The sequence below is a fragment of the Pinus tabuliformis genome, chromosome 4_2, assembly GCF_031772625.1.
Source record: "Pinus tabuliformis cultivar Carrire ecotype Pingquan chromosome 4_2, CPIR1, whole genome shotgun sequence".
NCBI lineage: Eukaryota > Viridiplantae > Streptophyta > Pinopsida > Pinales > Pinaceae > Pinus > Pinus tabuliformis.
Window position 1 is genome coordinate 203,852,199 of NC_142304.1, and position 18,545 is coordinate 203,870,743.

Consider the following 18,545-nt stretch of genomic DNA (forward strand, 5'->3'; position numbering starts at 1 on the left):
GGAAAGGGCCAAGCCACATTCGTTGAAATTTCGTATGTTTGCCCTTTTCCTTGTAAGCCTTATCCCATTTTAAAACTAGATCTCCAATCTGAAATTCCTTTTTGGATATCATGTTTGAATCAAAAGAAGCTTTTACTAATGCTTGGTGATGTGCATGAGTTATTTTAGCTTGTTCTCGTTGCTCTTCTAGCTTAAGTATTTGTAGCTGCCTTAGTTGTAAGGAAGAAGTTGGTGTTTCGTCAATAAATTGAACTAAGGCCAACAAGGGGATCGTTGGATGAGTTGGAAGGACCACTTCTTTCCCATAAACCAAATTAAAGGGAGAAGTGCCAATAGAGGCTTTATATGTTATTCGGTTTGCCCATAAAGCATATGTTAAGGATTTGTGCCAATTCTTATGAGTTTGATCAATGGTTCGCTTAATGATTCTAATTAAGTTTTTATTTGTTAACTCAGCTAACCCATTTCCCTGTGGGCAATAATTGGCAGAGTATTTAAGCTTAAAACCTCTTTTGAGCGCAAATTCAGTCATATCATTGCCAGAAAAATACGATGCATTATCAAACATTAAAGCGGAGGGTAAACCAAACCTGGTGATTATGAACTGATATATAAAATCAATGATGTGTTCGACATTAGCTGTCTTGAGAGGAACTGCTTCTACCCATTTCGTAAAATAATCTGTAGCTGTAAGGATATATCTATGTTGTTTAAAAGAGTGAGGAATGATCTCACCTATTATATCCAATCCCCATTGATCAAAAGGTTGATCGATATTGACTGGTTTCAAAGGAAATGATGGTTTCTTTTGTCTCCCAGCAGTAGTTTGAAAAACTTGACATTTTCTTACGTAGCTATGCGCATCTTTGAATAGTGTAGGCCAATAGTACCCTGCGCACAAGATTTTATGTGTTGTAGTATATCCAGCATAATGTCCACCTGTTGGTCCATCATGGAGTTCCTGCAACACCTTTTCAGCTTCAGCTTTCTCGAGACATCAAAGGAGAACAGAATCATAATTCATCCTAAAAAGTACATCATTTACAAGTTGATATTGCTTAGCATTCAACCTTAGGGCTATTTTCTTTGTATAATCTAGGTTTGAAGGAGCATATTCGTTCTTTAGATAAAATATGATATCAGCATATAATGATTCAATATCGTTTAGGCTTACCTCATACATTTGTACTTCTGAAGACGGTATTTTGGAAATAAGCGATGCTCCGGCCAGCATTTTACAAAAGCCTTGACCTTTTATAATATTTGTTGGTTTAATTTCAAAGTTGTATTCTTGTAAAGCAATAACCCAATTTTCTCTCTTCTCACCCACATCTTTCTGTACTAAAATATTTCTTACCGCTGGAAACGGCACAATGATTTTTGTATGGGCTTTAAGTAGCAAGGGTCTGAAATGTTTGATCGCTTTAAAAACAACATAAGCTTGCTTACCGACGTCAGAATAATTTAATGCGGCCACTTGTAGATTTGAACTGAAAAAGGCAATTGGGGCTTCTGCCTTATCTTGATTTTCTTGAGTGAGAATCGAAACATATGATCTATTAGAGGCAAATGTATACAAAATGAAAGGATCGGAGAAATTTGGAGTGGCTAAAGATGGGGCGTTTACAATCGCTTGTTTAATCAGATTGAATGCTTCATATTCTTCTTGCCCCCATTTAAAGATTGAATTCTTTCTAATCATTGCTTGTAAGGGAGATAAGATCCTTGAAAAGTTTGGAACAAATCTTTTTACAAAATTAATCTGGCCAAGGAAGGATTGCATAGCTTTCTTGTTGTGAGGCAAGGGTATTTTGGAAATCTCCTTGATTCTGTCAGGATCAATATGGATTCTAGATTTTGACACTATAAATCCAAGAAGTTTTCCTTCAATTAATGCAAAAAATGACTTTTTTGGATTAAGTGAAATTCCATACCTTTGGCAACATTGGAAGATATGTTTCAAATCTCTGAGATGATTACCTCGTTTCTTGCAATATATAGTTATATCATCCAAGTAGATTACTATTGATTTGTTTACTAATCCCTTAAATGCGATGTCCATGGCCCTTTGAAATGTGGCGCCAACATTGATCAAACCAAAAGGCATCTTTTGATATGCATAAGTACCCCATTTGGTTCTGAACATGGTCTTTAATTGATCATCAGGGTGGACTAAAACTTGGTTATAGCTGGAGAAACCATCCAAAAAGGACATCAATTTTTATCCTACAACTGCTTGTAATATTTGCTCCATGGGAGGCAAAGGAAAATTATCTATTTTGCAGGTTTTGTTAAGATTTTGAAAGTCAATGCAAATACTAATGTCTCCGTTTTTCTTTCAAATGGGAACCATATTGGAAACCCATTTAGAATGTCGAACGGGAAAAATGATTTTGGCTTTCAATAATTTGTTGAGCTCAGACTTAATCTGATTTTCCAAATTAGGGTGGATTTTTCTCATCTTTCGTTGGACAGGTTTTTCATCGTCTATCATTGGGATAGTATGTTGAATGATAGAAGTGTCGTAAGTCTTAAGTTCATCATCATTCTAGGCAAAGACACTTTTGTATTGTTTCAGGAGACGGACGTACACTAATCTTTCTTCAGAGGCTAGGCCAAGACCTAGATTGATATTCTGCGGCTTGATATCGATTCCTAGATTTACTAATTCATAGTTCAGAGTTGAACTTTGAAGTTTTGAATTGGTAGATCTTTTGAATCGGTCTTTCAAATCATATAAGTCTTCCAATTTGACTATTGATTTTGGCATAGCATTATTAGTGCTATCTTGTTGCAACTGTTTTTCATGTTGGTCTTCATCTATAATTTGATTATTGTAAGATCCCTCTGATGTGAGGAAGCTTACAATATCAGGATCATCATTGAAAATTCTCCAATTGGTAATGTTATCAGGAATTGAGGGTCTAAAAATCAATTCAATTGAGAATCTATCCGGGCTATAGTCTTCTGAGGGAATGAGCTTGGAAGCTACGTTTGCCAAGAGATCAGAACTAGCATTTGGGAGTCTAGGAATTGATGAAATATTGAATGCTATAAAATGTTCAGTCAGATCTTGTACTAAAGATTGATAATGTTTAAATGACTTGATAGACAATGTATATTACTTCGTACCTGTCTAATTACAATTTCTGAATCTCCAAAAACTTGTAGATACTTGATATTTAGTCCAATTGCTTTGTATAATCCTTGGATTAAAGCCTCGTATTCAGCAGTATTATTGGTGCAGTTGAACTCGAGTCTACAAGTTAGCATAGTTTTGTTTCCCTCTGGACTAACTAATACGCATCCTGCTCCTTCTCCATCGTTAGACTTAGAACCGTCAAAAAATAACTTCCAAAATAAAGATTTATTTATAGGACTATCTATGAAATTAACACATTTAGAACTATATGTTTGAGAAAAATTTCTACTTGAGATAAAACAGAATTTTCTAAATAAGGCGAAGTATGAGCATTGAAATTTCCTAAGAAAGAGTCAACAGAATAGTTGCCAATTATGTTGTTGTTGTATGCTACAGGTTCGTTTTATCCTTCCAATTCTGTTACTATGTATTTTTGATACCTTTCTCGCTCAACCTTTATTTGATTTGGTTTGCCAGTGTAAGGGAGCCGCATATGCGACCAATTGGTTGCAAAATATCCATGAAGTTTTTTAGACCGATCCCTGCTAAAAATTAAGCCATAAAATTCTGGAATGTATGCAACTAAAATATCAATAACTTGACATACCTTTGGATTAGATGACAGCCTCATGGTAACCTGATTTAGTTCATCGATCACTTCAACCTGCAACCGATCCAGCTGAACTACGCGTACTACAGATTTTTGAGGTTGAACGTTCAGCTTTTCACATATTGATTTAGGTAAGATATTGGATGAAGCTCCTAAATCAACTAAACAATTATGCAAATTTTTGTTGAAAACTTCATAAGTAAGAAGAAATGGAGGAGTATGAGATATTGACCTTTCTCCAATTAGAGCGATGTCATTTGGATCAGCTTTACTAGTCACAATATTTGGAGGTCTTCCCATCTCGTGAGAAGCTTGCGAGATTACAACGACAGACAGTGGTGCAACTGGTATTGCGTGTAACTCTTTCAAAAGTAGCTTTTGTTGATGTTTTAACTTTCTCAATTCATAAAACGTAATGTTAGCCCTAGACTTCTTCATGTCTTCTACGATATTATACTCCATCTCATCATAAACAATTAATGTTTTAGATGGAGTTGGTGAATCTGTTTGGATTGGACTTGTTTGAGTCGCTTTAGGTGACGTTTTCTTTCCTGTGACTTTATCCTTAGACATTGAGCTTGCTTTCTTTGGCTTAGGAGTGGGTTGAGGAGGATCGAGTTGATTTCTACTTCTAGTATTTACTAGCGATGCCTCTTGATCCTCTTCACCTAGGAGGATAAAATCCCACATCCCATGTACTTCTACAACTTCTTCTTCATCAATAGGCTCTTCATTGGAAATTTCCTCTTCTTCTTCTTCTGATTCAATATTTGTAATAGTATTGGGAGGCTTTGAATCAGTTGAAGGATTTCTTCTATAAGGCTTGTAAGGATTTTTAGAAGAAGTCTCTGCTACTTGTTTCTTAATGTCAACCATTTTGTTAGACATGGTTTTCAAAACTTTCTGCAATCCTTCTAAATCAAATGGGTCTTTGGATTGTTTTTTCTTTGGATCTTCTTTAAAAATGACCTTCTTAGATTTCCTTTCATCAACAGCGTTTTTCTTTTCTAAAGCTATGATACGTTTCTCTACCGCTATTGCTTCCTTCATATTGTCAACTAAAGTTGTTTTGTTAGCTCTATCAATGAAGATTGCTATGTTTGATGGTAGATCAGATATGTACCATTCACTTCGAACTTCTTCACTAGGCTTGGAGGCGGTAGGAATTTTGTTCAAAAGTTTATTAAAATGCGAGTTAAAATATTTGACAGGATCCCTTGATTCAGCCCTAAGGTTATACAGGTCATTGATCAGTGTCGCAGTAGACCTGTCATCACCGAACTTAGTCAAGAATTATTCTTGGAAAATATCCCAACTAGTGATAGATCCAGATGGTAATGAGAAATACCATGATCTGGCTGCTCCTTACAAAGTGTAAGGAAAGAGCCAAACAACAACGTCTTCATTAGTAACCCCATTGAGATTTATAGATAACATAAAGTTGTTTATGTGTACTTCTGCTAGCATGCCTGCTTCCGGATTAAACTTAGGCAACCATTTTTCCGGATGGGCCAGTAATTGACTCAAGGGTGTAGGAATTAAGACTTACCCTAGGTTATTCCATGGAGTTTGGGCCATCGTTGAACTACTAACAGAGGAAAGCACGGAAGATGATCCTTGCGGTTGGGAAGATGAGGATATTACAGTTCCAGATGATTAAGAAGGAGATGTTGAAGTTGTAGTGGTCTGGTGGACGATAATTTGAAGTGGAGGAGTGGATGGTTGACTTTTCTGTGGAGAGGTTGAGATGGATGATGATGATGAAAGAGTCTCACTATCAAACCCTTTAGGTGATTTCCTTGCTCTCTTCCTTGTGGGTAGAGGTAATTCAGTTGGTTCGATACCGAACTTTTCACTCTGCAATCTGGTAAGGGGATGAGAAGGGTTATATTGCGAAGTCACACTACCTTGAGATTTTTTAGATTTTTTGGGTGATATAGAAAATCGTTGAAGTTTATGGATCAAAGATTCAACTTTAGGAGGTTCAATAGCAGATTTCTTTGAAATATTCGAATTTGTGGTAGTGGTTGTTGTTTTATCGACTTCTCGCTCAAGATTTAAAGATTCTAAATGTGATGAGAAGTCAGGGGAGATGGTGAGGGCGATTTACTCTCAAAATGGTATTTAGATTTAGATTTACTTGCCATTCATAGTTCGGGGCCCTCCTTCTAGCGCCAAATATGTTGAAGCCTCAAAAATCGGGTCTGCAACAAGGGGGATACCCACCTGGTCTAGACCTTGGTTAGCAGCTCCTTTTCCGTTTGGTATAGTTGGTTCGACTGGGGATATGGGACTAGTTTCCCAATTTATGTGTGTGTGTGTTGAGAATTGATATTTCCTTTCTAATAACTTCTAAGTAAAATGCTTTTATTCTAAGTCTAATTTAACAACATGCAATTGTATTCTAATGAACATAAATATCTAATTCTAAAACTAACCTGGGATTTAATATTTCAATTATGCGATCTAAAATAGTTTCTATAGCAATTGGTAATAAAGATCATTCAATTTCTATAAGAAAAGAATTCAATAAAGATGATTTGTTTCGTATAAAAAGTCAGCCGAACAGTTATGAAAACATATCGCATAATAAGTCACTCATATATTAAGCATAAATAAATGGCTATCACCGTACAAAAGTGCCAAATGATAACTCAAGCATTCAAACATTCATACATAAATAACTGAACATGAATATCACAATAACACATAAGCAAAATTTGTTAAGAGATAAAAGTACCATTTATAACAAGTTCTACTCATGAGCTCCAGTAATAATGATTTATCTTCTTCTTAATTCAAAATCTACTAAGAGTACAAAAGTGCAATTTCAGTAGCAGATATTAAACACAGATATCAATAAATTTTGTTCATTCATTCATAAAAACCTCCTCGGAGGGTGCAGAAGTGCATGTTCTAAGGACAAGTTTTTGATCAATTTCAGGACCCTTCTCTAAATGCATGAGAAGGGTTTAAATACTACTAGCTAAATCTAAAAATAGTTTATTACAAAAGTATAGGAGGCGGTTTAAATGACCGTCCTCGCTTCAGGCAAAAATAAAGCAAAACTAAAACCAAAACTGAATCTAAAAGTAAAACTAGCAATTAACTATCTATGTATCTGATCTTTGTAGTCGCAATCATCCAGCATCGGCTTGAGGAGATTTGGCTGGCCGACCTCCAACTTTAACTGTCCTACAAAAACGAAATCGACAAGTGTTGGCACCATCTTCTCAACATAATTAGTGAGACATTTGAGATTCATGCACTAACTGTGTGGTTTAACCAAGTACTGCCAGTAAGAATCCCAATTTAACTTGGTTAACCTTTTGATGGACTCTGCTCCTTCTTGAGCCTTTAGTCTCCAGCTTGTTTGTAGATGCTACACATTTGGTAGAAATTTACATACCACTTGAAGATGTCCCTAATAAATACCACTGGTTTTTAGAGCTCGGGTTTTTCCTTTCGCCTTTAGCACTTTTTCTTATAATTTTCCGGGCCTATAGGCGACTGAGTGATTTGAGGCTTTCCTTTTCAATAGGTTTGGCCTGGCGATGCGCGATTAGAGCTAGGCGCTAATCGCGCATCGGAAACTGCCTCTGTTTCTTGATACGAGCTTCCCTGGTACTATTTTTTGCCTTTTGTGTGCTTTTTGTTAGAGGATGTAAACCTTAAATTTTGTGGAAAGAATGATTCCATGAGTTCTTAGCTTTGAGTCTTAAACTATCGGTCTGTTATCTCATCTCTATCCATTACCCATTTGACCATGTCTGTGTATGGAAGAATCTTGGGCCTTGCCTCTATCCAATGCAAGAACGAACATGCTAGTTCTATAATTGACACCTCAGACGACCCACGTGAGTCTGTAGTAGCTGTAACCTCCATTACTCTGGGATTTTCTTCCTCGAGTAGACTGTGCATACCTTCCCAAGTAGTAACATTGGCATTTCTGTTACAGGTGGTGTCTGTGTATAAGGGCGTCATTTCTTTGTCTTCAGAACTTGGAGCCTTTCCTTTCTTTCCCATAATATTCTAAACACTGCTATGTATACCTCTCTACTTTTCGCTCCTGCAATTTGCAAATGAGGAAAGAGTAATGGTAAGAAAAAGGTGATGGGAAAGCTTTAAATGCCAAAAACATATAAAATATATCACCTTACGTGAAATGGCTCTTCGATCAGATCAAAACCATATTTCATTAATGATTTCCAACTAACTCATTAAATTAACATTAATGTGCATAACTGGGCATCGGGTTATGGAAAAGATTTTTGAAACGACGAGCCCTGCAGATCTGCGATAAGGCGATTTTGTGATTTTCTTCGCAATATCGTAGATCTGTTACATGTGACAATCATCCACTACCATATGTTTTCTGTGAAATGTGATTTGAAAGATGCGCCATCGCATATCACCAGTTTGAGGTATTTCACGTTAAGTGATACTTGAAGCACGTTAAAATTGTGATGCGATGAATGTCTTCAGTGCATGATTTCGCATCATGATTTCACAATCTTAGGATTTGATTTGTAGGAAAGCATCTATTACCTTTTTTGTGATGCAATGCAACGCTTTTTATTGAGAAAATGGTTTTGTTCGTACTTATCATAAAACTTAAGTCCTTTTTAGATTTTTCAGGTATTCTCCTAAGTTTATGATAGTAAGATTTATTCAAAAAGGAATAAAAGTCTTAACTTATTTTTTTAATTTTTTGGATAAGGGTCCCCACTTATTTAGTATTAGTGATAATACTAAATAAGAAGGGGGGTTGTTGTTGGCCACAACAGGTTACTAGATTAGGGCTTCATCACATGGGATTTTAACTCATTTGGATTAGGGCATCATTTATTCATTCTAGGACTTTTAGGTTAACATGATCATCTTTAGGGTTTCATCGTATGAATGATTCATGCAAGGGAATATACCTAGGGTTTCATCAAATTTATTTAGGGATGGTGCCAACAAGATCTTTTCCATGTATCAACGGTTTTCATCCTCAAAAAGCAATGCTAGGGTTAGGGTTTTTCACTTTGGGTTTGTAATCATATTGACATCATTGACAACTTTACCAACAGTATCCCCCTTTTTCATTGATTGAAATGTTCTCCCCCTTTTTAATATTCTTTCCTCCTTTCACATCAATGGAAAATGGGGCACTTTTCTTGATAGTGTTTTCCTTTAAGTGCTCCCCCTATCTTACTCTTATCCTTGTTCATGCTTCTCCCACCATCATGCTTTCCATGTTGCTCATTTTTTTGTCATTTTCATGAAACTCCCCCTGTCATCATACTTTCCTTCTTTTGATAATGTGGAAAAAGAGAGATGCCCATAGTTTTCATTTCTTCATGTGATCAACCAACTCCCCTTGCTTGCATAAACTCCTCTTTCTCTTCTTTTTGCTTATGGAACCCATCAAATGTGTAGTGAGGACAAAGAATCATGTTCTTTAATGGACTTTATCCCGCTAACAGTATGCATGGTCTTCTTCTTAACTGACAGAATCTCATCATAAAAACTTGAAATATTATATATGCCAAATATGTACTCATCATACCAACAACATGAGTTGATGCCTTGAGTGTCCAAGACACTTTCTACTTCAATTTTCTTTATTCTCCATACTTGTTTGACTTTCTTTTCATGCTTCGGTGCCATGGTTTTAACTTGTTTGGGAACCCAAGTCAAGTTACAATCACGAGCCATATGTCCAATCATATGGCATTTGAAGAATTCCATCTTGTTCATCATTGAGGAAGCATGAATTCTTCTTGCAAAACTTCTTGTAGGAGACAGATGGGGACCGTTATATGTGTCCTTGTGGTATGCCCTAAAATCCTTTGCTATGTACCCAAAATTTGTACAAGAATAGCAATAACCAAAAAATATACTTTGGTACCTAGAAGATGGAGCTTGTCCTGATGTACTTCTGAAGTATTTTTGCCTTGTGATCCTTTGATTATAACCATTTCTTTTTGCATTCTTGACATCATCTACATATCTCCTTGGAGTAGGGTTTCTTCCAATGTCATCTTGACTCTTCTCCTTGCTTTTGTTGGAACTGGGGGCATCAATATTTCTTCCAAGCTTGTCCACATCCTTGTTGTTTCACATGATTGGGCCTTAAGTGAGGTGATATCTGATTTTAATTTGGTGATATCTTCAACCTTTTCTTCTAGTTGGCATGTCATGGAATTTCTTTCCTCTTCTGCTTCATCAACTTGTCCTTCTAGGAGGGCCAAAACTTTCATCACCTTTTCAGCTCCTTGTGATTGTTTCTTTGCTTCTTCCAGCTGAGATTTAAGGGAGGAGACATCTTCCTTGTATTGGCAATTTTTTCTTCAAAAATGTGTTCCTTTTTCTTTGCTTTATCTAATTCAATTTTCATGGATATGACTTCTTCATGATGCCTTTTCTTTTTTAGATGAAATTCCTCCTTAAGCTTGGAGATTTGCTCATCTCTTTCTTGTACTTGAAGCTTAAAGATATCAACTTCCTTCCTTGTCTTGTCAAAGTCATAGTCACCATCTTGTACTTTCTTCTTGAGCTCCTCATTTTCCTTATTCAATCTTCCTATTTCTTCTAGCACAACTTCAATTTTTTCCTTGAGATATTCTTTGAGGTCTTCTTTATTTTCTTTATCTTCTAGGTCTTCCTTGGCCTTGTAGGTTTTAACCCCATACAGAAATTACCTGCATATGAATTCTAAAACACATAAAATAAAAAATGTGAGAGCATAAAACACATATACACAGATATTTTCCCCTAGATCCCAAAACCGAGACTGCCAGCTTGATTTTTCATTACGTTCCTTTCAATTTTATAATACATATTTATACATGCTGAAGCATCCAATACCATGGACCGAAAACCAACGCGTTTAAAACCATGGACCAAAAACTATCGCGTCCAAAAACATGTGCGAAAATCATGCACAAAACCATAGGTGGTTCTGCCCAACCTAACATAGGTTCCAAAACCAAAATTTTCTGGGGTGCTGCACCGGACCCCATAGGGTGGGGTTACCTACACCCCTCAAACACCCTATGACCCCCCCGCTACGATATTAGTGCAATGAAGGGGGGGCTCTGCCTCCCCCCTAAACCCCCAGTTAACTATGTGGGCAAGTCATGGAAAGAATATAACACAACCCAACATTATCCCACTTATCGTTTTCTTTCCACAGGGGGGCACAAGAGAGCTTAGTCATTTATCCAGCCCTACAATGCCCATTGTTTATCTACACCAAGAGAACTTCTCAGAGCTCACCGATTTTTTCAATGCATCTGCAGTATTCTTCAAAGTGTCCACCTTTACCAACAACACATTTTTCTCTTCTATCATATTCCTCACAAAGTGATACTGGCCATCAATGTGCTTTGTCTTTGAATGATATGCAAGGTTCTTTGCCAAGAAAATTACACTTTGGTTGTCACATTCTATCCTTATAGCTCCCTGTACTAACCCCATACTTGAACACAATCTCTGCAACCAAACTGCTACCTTGCTTGCATGAGTGGCTGCCATGTATTTTGCCTCTATAGTTGATAGTGTCACTACAGATTGTTTCTTACTCATCCAACTGACTGCACCTCCAAATAGGTTAAACACATACCCACTTGTAGATCATCTCTGATCTAGATCTCCAACCCAGTCTACATCAAAAAACCCACGAATATCCAACACTCTATCCAATCCTCGTCTTCCTTGGTAGCACAAACCATAATCACTAGTGCCATGCAAATACCTGAAAACCCGCTTCACTTCTGACCATGCTTCTTTCCTGGTTTTGACATAAACCTGCACAATACTCCCACTGCATGTGTAATCTCTAGTCTAGTACAGAACATTGCGTACATCAGGCTACCGACTGCACTTGCATATGGAACACTGGACATGTCCTCTTCCTCTTCTTGTGTCTTAGGACACTATTCAGCAGATAACTTTACACCTATAGGAATAGAAACCTTCACAGGTTTACTATCCTACATATTAAATCTCTGCAATATTGTCTCGACATACTCCCTCTAGTTTAACAGAGTTTCCTATTTACCCGATATCTTTTAATTTCCATGCCCAAAATATAGTTTGCAGTACCAAGATCTTTCATGTCGAATTTGGAGGACAATTGGGTCTTCAAATCCTAGATAATTTCTTTGTCATTTCCAACCAGCAACATATCATCCACATACAAGACCAAATAAATAACATGGTCACCAATTAATTTAAAATACACATAGTGATCTGCTTTGCTTCTGGTGAAGCCAAGTCCCCATATAAATGTATCAAATTTTTGATACCACATCATTGGTGACTGTTTTAACCCATACAGAGACTTCTTTAACTTGCATACCAGTTCTTTCTTACCCTTCACCGCAAAGCCTTCAGGTTGCTTCATGTAGATTTCCTCTTCCAGATCCCTGTGAAGAAACGTTGTCTTCACATCCATCTGTTCTACCTCAAAATCAAAAGCAGGAGCAATAGATAAAAGTAATCTAATAGAAGTTACCTTGGCAACAGGAGAAAAAATATCACCAAAATCAATTCTCGGCACCTGGGAATAACCTTTTGCTACCAACCAAGCTTTGTATTTCTCCACCTTTCCTTCTACATTTGTCTTCTTCTTGAACACCCATTTGCTACCAATGGGTTTCCTTCCAGTCGGCAACTCCACCAGATCCCAAGCCTCATTTTTTTGCAAAGATGCCATTTCATCAACCATGGCCTCTTTCCAGAGTTTTCCATCCTCTGAATCTACTGCTTCATTCACAGTTCTAGGATCATCATCAGTAATAGATAAAGAAAAATTTGGACAGAAAGAAGATGGACTATACCTTTCTGGTTGCCTTCTTTCTCGAACTAATCTTCTCACACCCGGAGTTTGTGGCTCTTCATCTTCTAATTCCTCCTCTGCTGTAGAGTCTGATTCTTCCTCCTTTAGCTCAAACTCTATCTTCTCAGGTCCTTTGGTTGGACTTCATGTTTAATAACATCTTTCACCTCTCTGGACACCACATCTCGGTTGTATAAAACCTTCCTTGTTACTGGGTTCCAAAGCTTATAACCCTTTAAACCATCCTTATACCCAATAAAGATGCACTTTTCAGATTTACTATCCAACTTGGTTTGTTTCTCCTTTGGAACATGTACATATGCATCACATCCAAATACCCTCAGATGTGAAAGAGGGGGTTTCTTACCAGTCCATACCTCTTGTGGAGTTTTATCCTCCAACGCTGATGAATGTGATCTGTTGACCAGGTAACATGTTGTCTCCACCGCCTCTGCACATAATTCCTGTCATAACTCGACACCACTGAGTATGCTTCTTGCCCTTTCCATCAACGACTTGTTCATTCTTTCTGCAACTCCATTTTGCTGAGGTGTATATGGAGTAGTCTTCTACCGTTCTATACCACACTTCTTACAGAATTCTTCAAATTCCTTACTGCAAAATTCTCCACCATTATCTGTCCTCAACACCTTTATATTCTTCTCTATCTAGTTTTCCACCAGAGCCTTGAATTCTTTAAACCTATCAAAGACTTTAGATTTCTTCTTAAGGAAATATATCCATGTATTCCTTGAGAAGTCATCTATAAATGATACATAGTACATAGACTTACCTAGTGATGGAACCTTCACAGGTCCAAACACATCACTATGCACAAGCTCTAATATATGTTTCGCCCTCTTACCACCAGAGGGGAAATTCACCCGATTCTTCTTCTCATATACACAATTTTCACAGAAATCAAAATCCAGAGAGCTATTACTCATACCTTCTACCATAACTTTACCATGAAGTATTCGAAGGCCCTTCTCTCCAATATGTCCAAGCCTTTGATGCCACAGCATGGTCTTCTCTCCAGAGACCACTAGATTTTCTTCTCCGCTTTCAGGAACCACAGAACTGTTGCACCCATCAACAACCGTGCTACCTCGCAGCTTGTATAGAGTTCCAATCCGAATTCCCTGCATAAATACCAATGCTCCCCGAACCATCTTGCAGGTATCCTTCTCGAACACTGTTTTTACACCTACATCATCCAACTTTCTTATAGAAATTAGATTTTTGGCCAATGCAAAAATATGCAAAACACCTGGAAGTGTTCTAACCCTTCCACCTTGCAACTTCAACTTTACTTTTCCATGACCAACGATTCTAGCCTTCCTATCATCCCCTAAGAATACATCACCACCATCGTATTTCTCATACTCGCAGAACCACTCTCTATGGGGAGTGAAGTGAAAGGCTGCACCTAAGTCAATCAACCATGCCTCATAATCTACATGTGTACTTGAAGAAGCCAAGTACACATCCCCACCTTCATCTGAGGTGGTTTTCACCTCTGTAGAAGGAGCATCATCAGACCCCTTTCCTTTATTAGGAGCTTTAGATTTATAGTCCCTTTTGAAGTGCCCTTCCTTTCCACATTTCCAACACACCACCTTTACAGATTTTCCTGGAGATTTAGATCTCCCTCTAGATTTAGATCTCCCACTCGATGACTTATTTTTGTTTCTGTTCTGGGACCCTCCTCATACATACAAGGCATCACCATTCTGGCTCTCCATATTTTTCCATCTCATCTCCTCCATCAGTAAGGATGAGAATATTTCATCAAACTGCAAGGCAGTTGCATTGCTACCTATTGCAATAACCAGACTATCCCATGAATCTGGTAGAGAACACAACAAATTGATGCACTTATCTTCATCTGAAATTTTAATATCAACAGATGCTAACTAACTTACCATAGTATTAAATGCGTTCAAATGCTCTATCACCGAGTCTCCATATTTCATCCTCAGGTTATACAACTTTTTCCGCAAGAACAGTTTATTCACCAGAGACTTAGATTGATACAAAGTTCCTAACTTGTCCCACAAAGTCTTTTCTGTAGCTTCCCCTGGTACATTCAGCAATACTGAATCTTAGACACACAATCGTATTGTGCTCTTTGCCTTATGATCTGACTTCTTCCATTCTTCATCGGACACTCCCATTGGTTTAGTACCCAGATCTACCACGATCCACTGATCTTTATCCACCAAAAAACCCTCCATCTTGAGTTTCCACAACTCAAAACTCTGACCATTAAATTTCTTGAACTCTATCTTTCCACTGCTCGCCATCTTTTGTCACCACTAGAATCGATCTTAATGCAGATCTCTCATTGAACAGGGTCTACCATAGGCCTGAGCGAAACCCCTCAGCAATAAAGGCTCCCCTTGAAGCCAAAATAGCTCTGATACCAAATGTAGGTTTTAACCCCGTACAGAAATTACTGCATATGAATTCTAAAACACATAAAATAAACAATGCGAGAGCATAAAACACATACACAGAGATTTTTCCCTAGATCCCAAAACTGGGACTACTAGCTTGATTTTTCATTATGTTCCTTTCAATGTTACAATACATATTTATACATGCCGAAGCATCCAATACCATGGACCGAAAACCATTGCGTCCAAAACCATGGACTGAAAACCATCGTGTCCAAAAGCATGTACAAAAATCATGCACAAAACCATAAGTGGCTCTGCCCAACCTAACATAGGTTCCAAAACCAAAATTTCCCAGGGCGCTGCCCCGAACCCCATAGAGTGGGTTACCTGCACCCCTAAAACACCTTGTGACCCCCCCCCCCCCCCCCCCCCCGCTACACAATCGGCGCAACGAAGGGGGGGCTCCACCCCCCCTCTAAACCCCTGGTTAACTACGTGGGCTAGTCATGGAAAGAATATAACACAACCCAACAGGCCTTGATGTCTTCACTCTTTTTTTTATATTCCTTAATGGGTTTTGGATCTCCTGGATTTTCGTCATCTTCTTGATTAGAGTTCATGGTCAATGCTCCTTTTGAGTGAAGATCTTGAAGTTTTTTCCACATATCTTTTGTTGAAGAACATTTTTCTACTTTGGAATTTATAGGATCTGATAGCTCGGTCAAGATTGAATTTATTGTGATTGTACTATGTTTCTTGGATTCTTCATCTTCTATTGTACTTTCATAAATCACTGAATCTAAGACTTCAAAACCTAGAGTAATTAAGAAATTCTTCATTCTTTTCTTCCATATTTCAAAGTTTCCATTGAACAATGGAGCTTTCCCAATTTAATTATCCACTAAGGAGGTGACACCTTCAAGGGGTTTTCAAGTCTTACTCCTTGAATTTTCCATTTGTTTTTTAAGGATCTACCTTCAAGTTGTTAGGCTATGAGTGAAGGTACTGGCTCTAATACCAATTGTTGGAAATACTGAGAGGGGCGGTGAATCAATATTTCTTTTCAATTGTTATTTTTTACCAGTTTAGATCACTTATAATTAGAACACAGAGTAAACAATGATAAAATAATAATTTTATTAATCAATGTGAGGACTTCAATCCTCCTTTGACAATAATCATGTACAACAATAACTTAGTGCTCCAATCCTGAAGACTTCAATCCTTAATCGACCAAGCTCCAACCTGCATGGTGCCAAGCTCTAACTTGGTCTTTATGAGGCTCTAACCTCTTGGGTTCCAACCGTATTTTCCACAAGGCTACAACCTTGTCTCTATGAGGCTCCAACCCTCTCCACTGGCATAGGATTCAACCTAATCTTCTTGAGGACTCCTATCCTCTAGGGCTCCAACCCTCTACTTTAGATCTTCAATATAGATTCAATGATTCTTCAAGGCTTCCAATGTATTTTGCAACAAACCGTGGTAATGCTCTCAATCAATACTCAATAACCCTTCTTTCATAAATGACAAGTCAGTGGTTCTCAAAAAGTGTCTCCACAACTCTTCATGTCACCCAAACAATTTTCTCCAAGGTCACATTATGAGGGCTCCCATCAGTGCATTATGATCTCCAACGGTGCCTTCAATATTGGCTTAAGTCTTTAATAATTATTTCCCGATATGTATTCACAATATCCTCAACAAGCTTCTTAATTTTGACTTCAAGGGGTCTTCAAAAATTCTTTGACTAAACCTTCAAATATCCTTTCAATCCCAACACAATCCTAGGTCTTGAATGTTCCTTCAACAAGCCTCAGTAGTTCCGAACAAGCCTTCAATTTATGCTTCAAGGAATTCCTAAGGATACTCCTTCAAAGACTACTCATAATTTCTTCAAAGGTTCTCCAACTCTGTCCTATTATGTTCTCAAGAGAAGACTTCAACAACCTCTATTTGTCCAATCCCAATAAATCAGCACTTTGACCACGACAACTTTGACCTCAGCAACTACGGAAACTTCGAAAACTGCAGCTTCAACCATGAAAACTACAACAATTTCAAGCATGGAAACTATAACAACTTCGACCACGGAAACTACGACAACTTCAAGCATGGAAACTACGGAAATTTTGACCATGAAAACTTCTCCTCTCCTAGATCAAACCTATGGGAGACTATTTAGCCCAAGAACAATTCCACGAACTTGTCTTCCTTTCTTTTCTAGGATGCAGTTACTTCTCTACCTCTTGTGTGTCTCCACCAGAAACCTAAGATTGAATGGAAATTTTTAGGTTTTTATTTATAGTGTTTTTTCCATATTCTGAAGGTACACATCCCTTTTCCAAGGATCATGAGCCTACTCAAGTCGGCTTGGACAGTTTGACAATTTTTGACATATTTTGATTTCAAAAATTGATTTCTCTTCAATGGTAAGGAATTAGGAGGCAAGTGAGTACTCATTGGAAATATTATGACCTCCTCTATAACATGATTTAGTATTCCCTTCAAGGTATGGCCTCTAATGATGGAAATATAATTTTCTTTCATCATATGCATATTTTTTCATAAAAACCCTATTAAAGAATTTCTTTTATGGAATTAGAGAATCAAGTGAATTATATTTTTCTCACTATTTTGACATGCTAGTGTGTGTGATCTTCATGCATTAGGATTTCATACGAGGAATAGGGTTTCTTTGACATAATCATACATCTAGGTTTACTAGATTAGGGCTTCAACACATGGGCTTTTAACTCATTAGGATTAGGGCATCATTTATTCATTCTAGGACTTTTAGGTTAACATGAGCATCTTTAGGGTTGCATCATATGAATGAGTCATACAAGGGAATAGACCTAGAATTTCATCAAATAGCTTTAGGGTTGGTGCAAACAAGAGATTTTCTATGTATCTATGGTTTTCATCCTCAACAAGAGACGCTAAGGTTAGGATTTTTCACTTAGAGTTTGTACTCATATTGACATCAATGACAACTTTACCAACAAAAACTTGTATTTCTTTTTTTTCCTTAGCAAAGGGATGCCACGAATCACTTCTACTCTTTTAGGGTCAATCTTCACTCCTTCTCTTGAAACTATATGCCCCAACAGTTTTCCTTCTTTCAGGGAAAATTGGGACTTTTTTGGGTTCAGATACAAGCCATACTTCCTACATTTCTCAAATGCATTTTGCAAGTGTTGCAAGTGTTCCTCATTGAACTTTAAGAAAAATATAATGTCATCCATGTAAATTACCACAAATTTATCCTTCTCCCCAACAAAAGCAATATCCATTTCCCTCTGAAGAGTGGCACCACCATTCATGAGGTTAAAAGGCATTATGGCATACATGAAGTTCCCCAAGGTGTGATGAAGGTAGAATTATTCTGATCTTTAGGATGCACACCAATATGGTTATATCCAGAGAACCCATCAATATGGTTATGACCCTACCACCTTTTGTAAAATATAATCCATCTTGAGCAAAGGGTGGTTATCCTTCAGAGAGGCCCTCTTTAGATTCTTGAAGTCCACACATAGCTTGATCTCTCCATTTTGT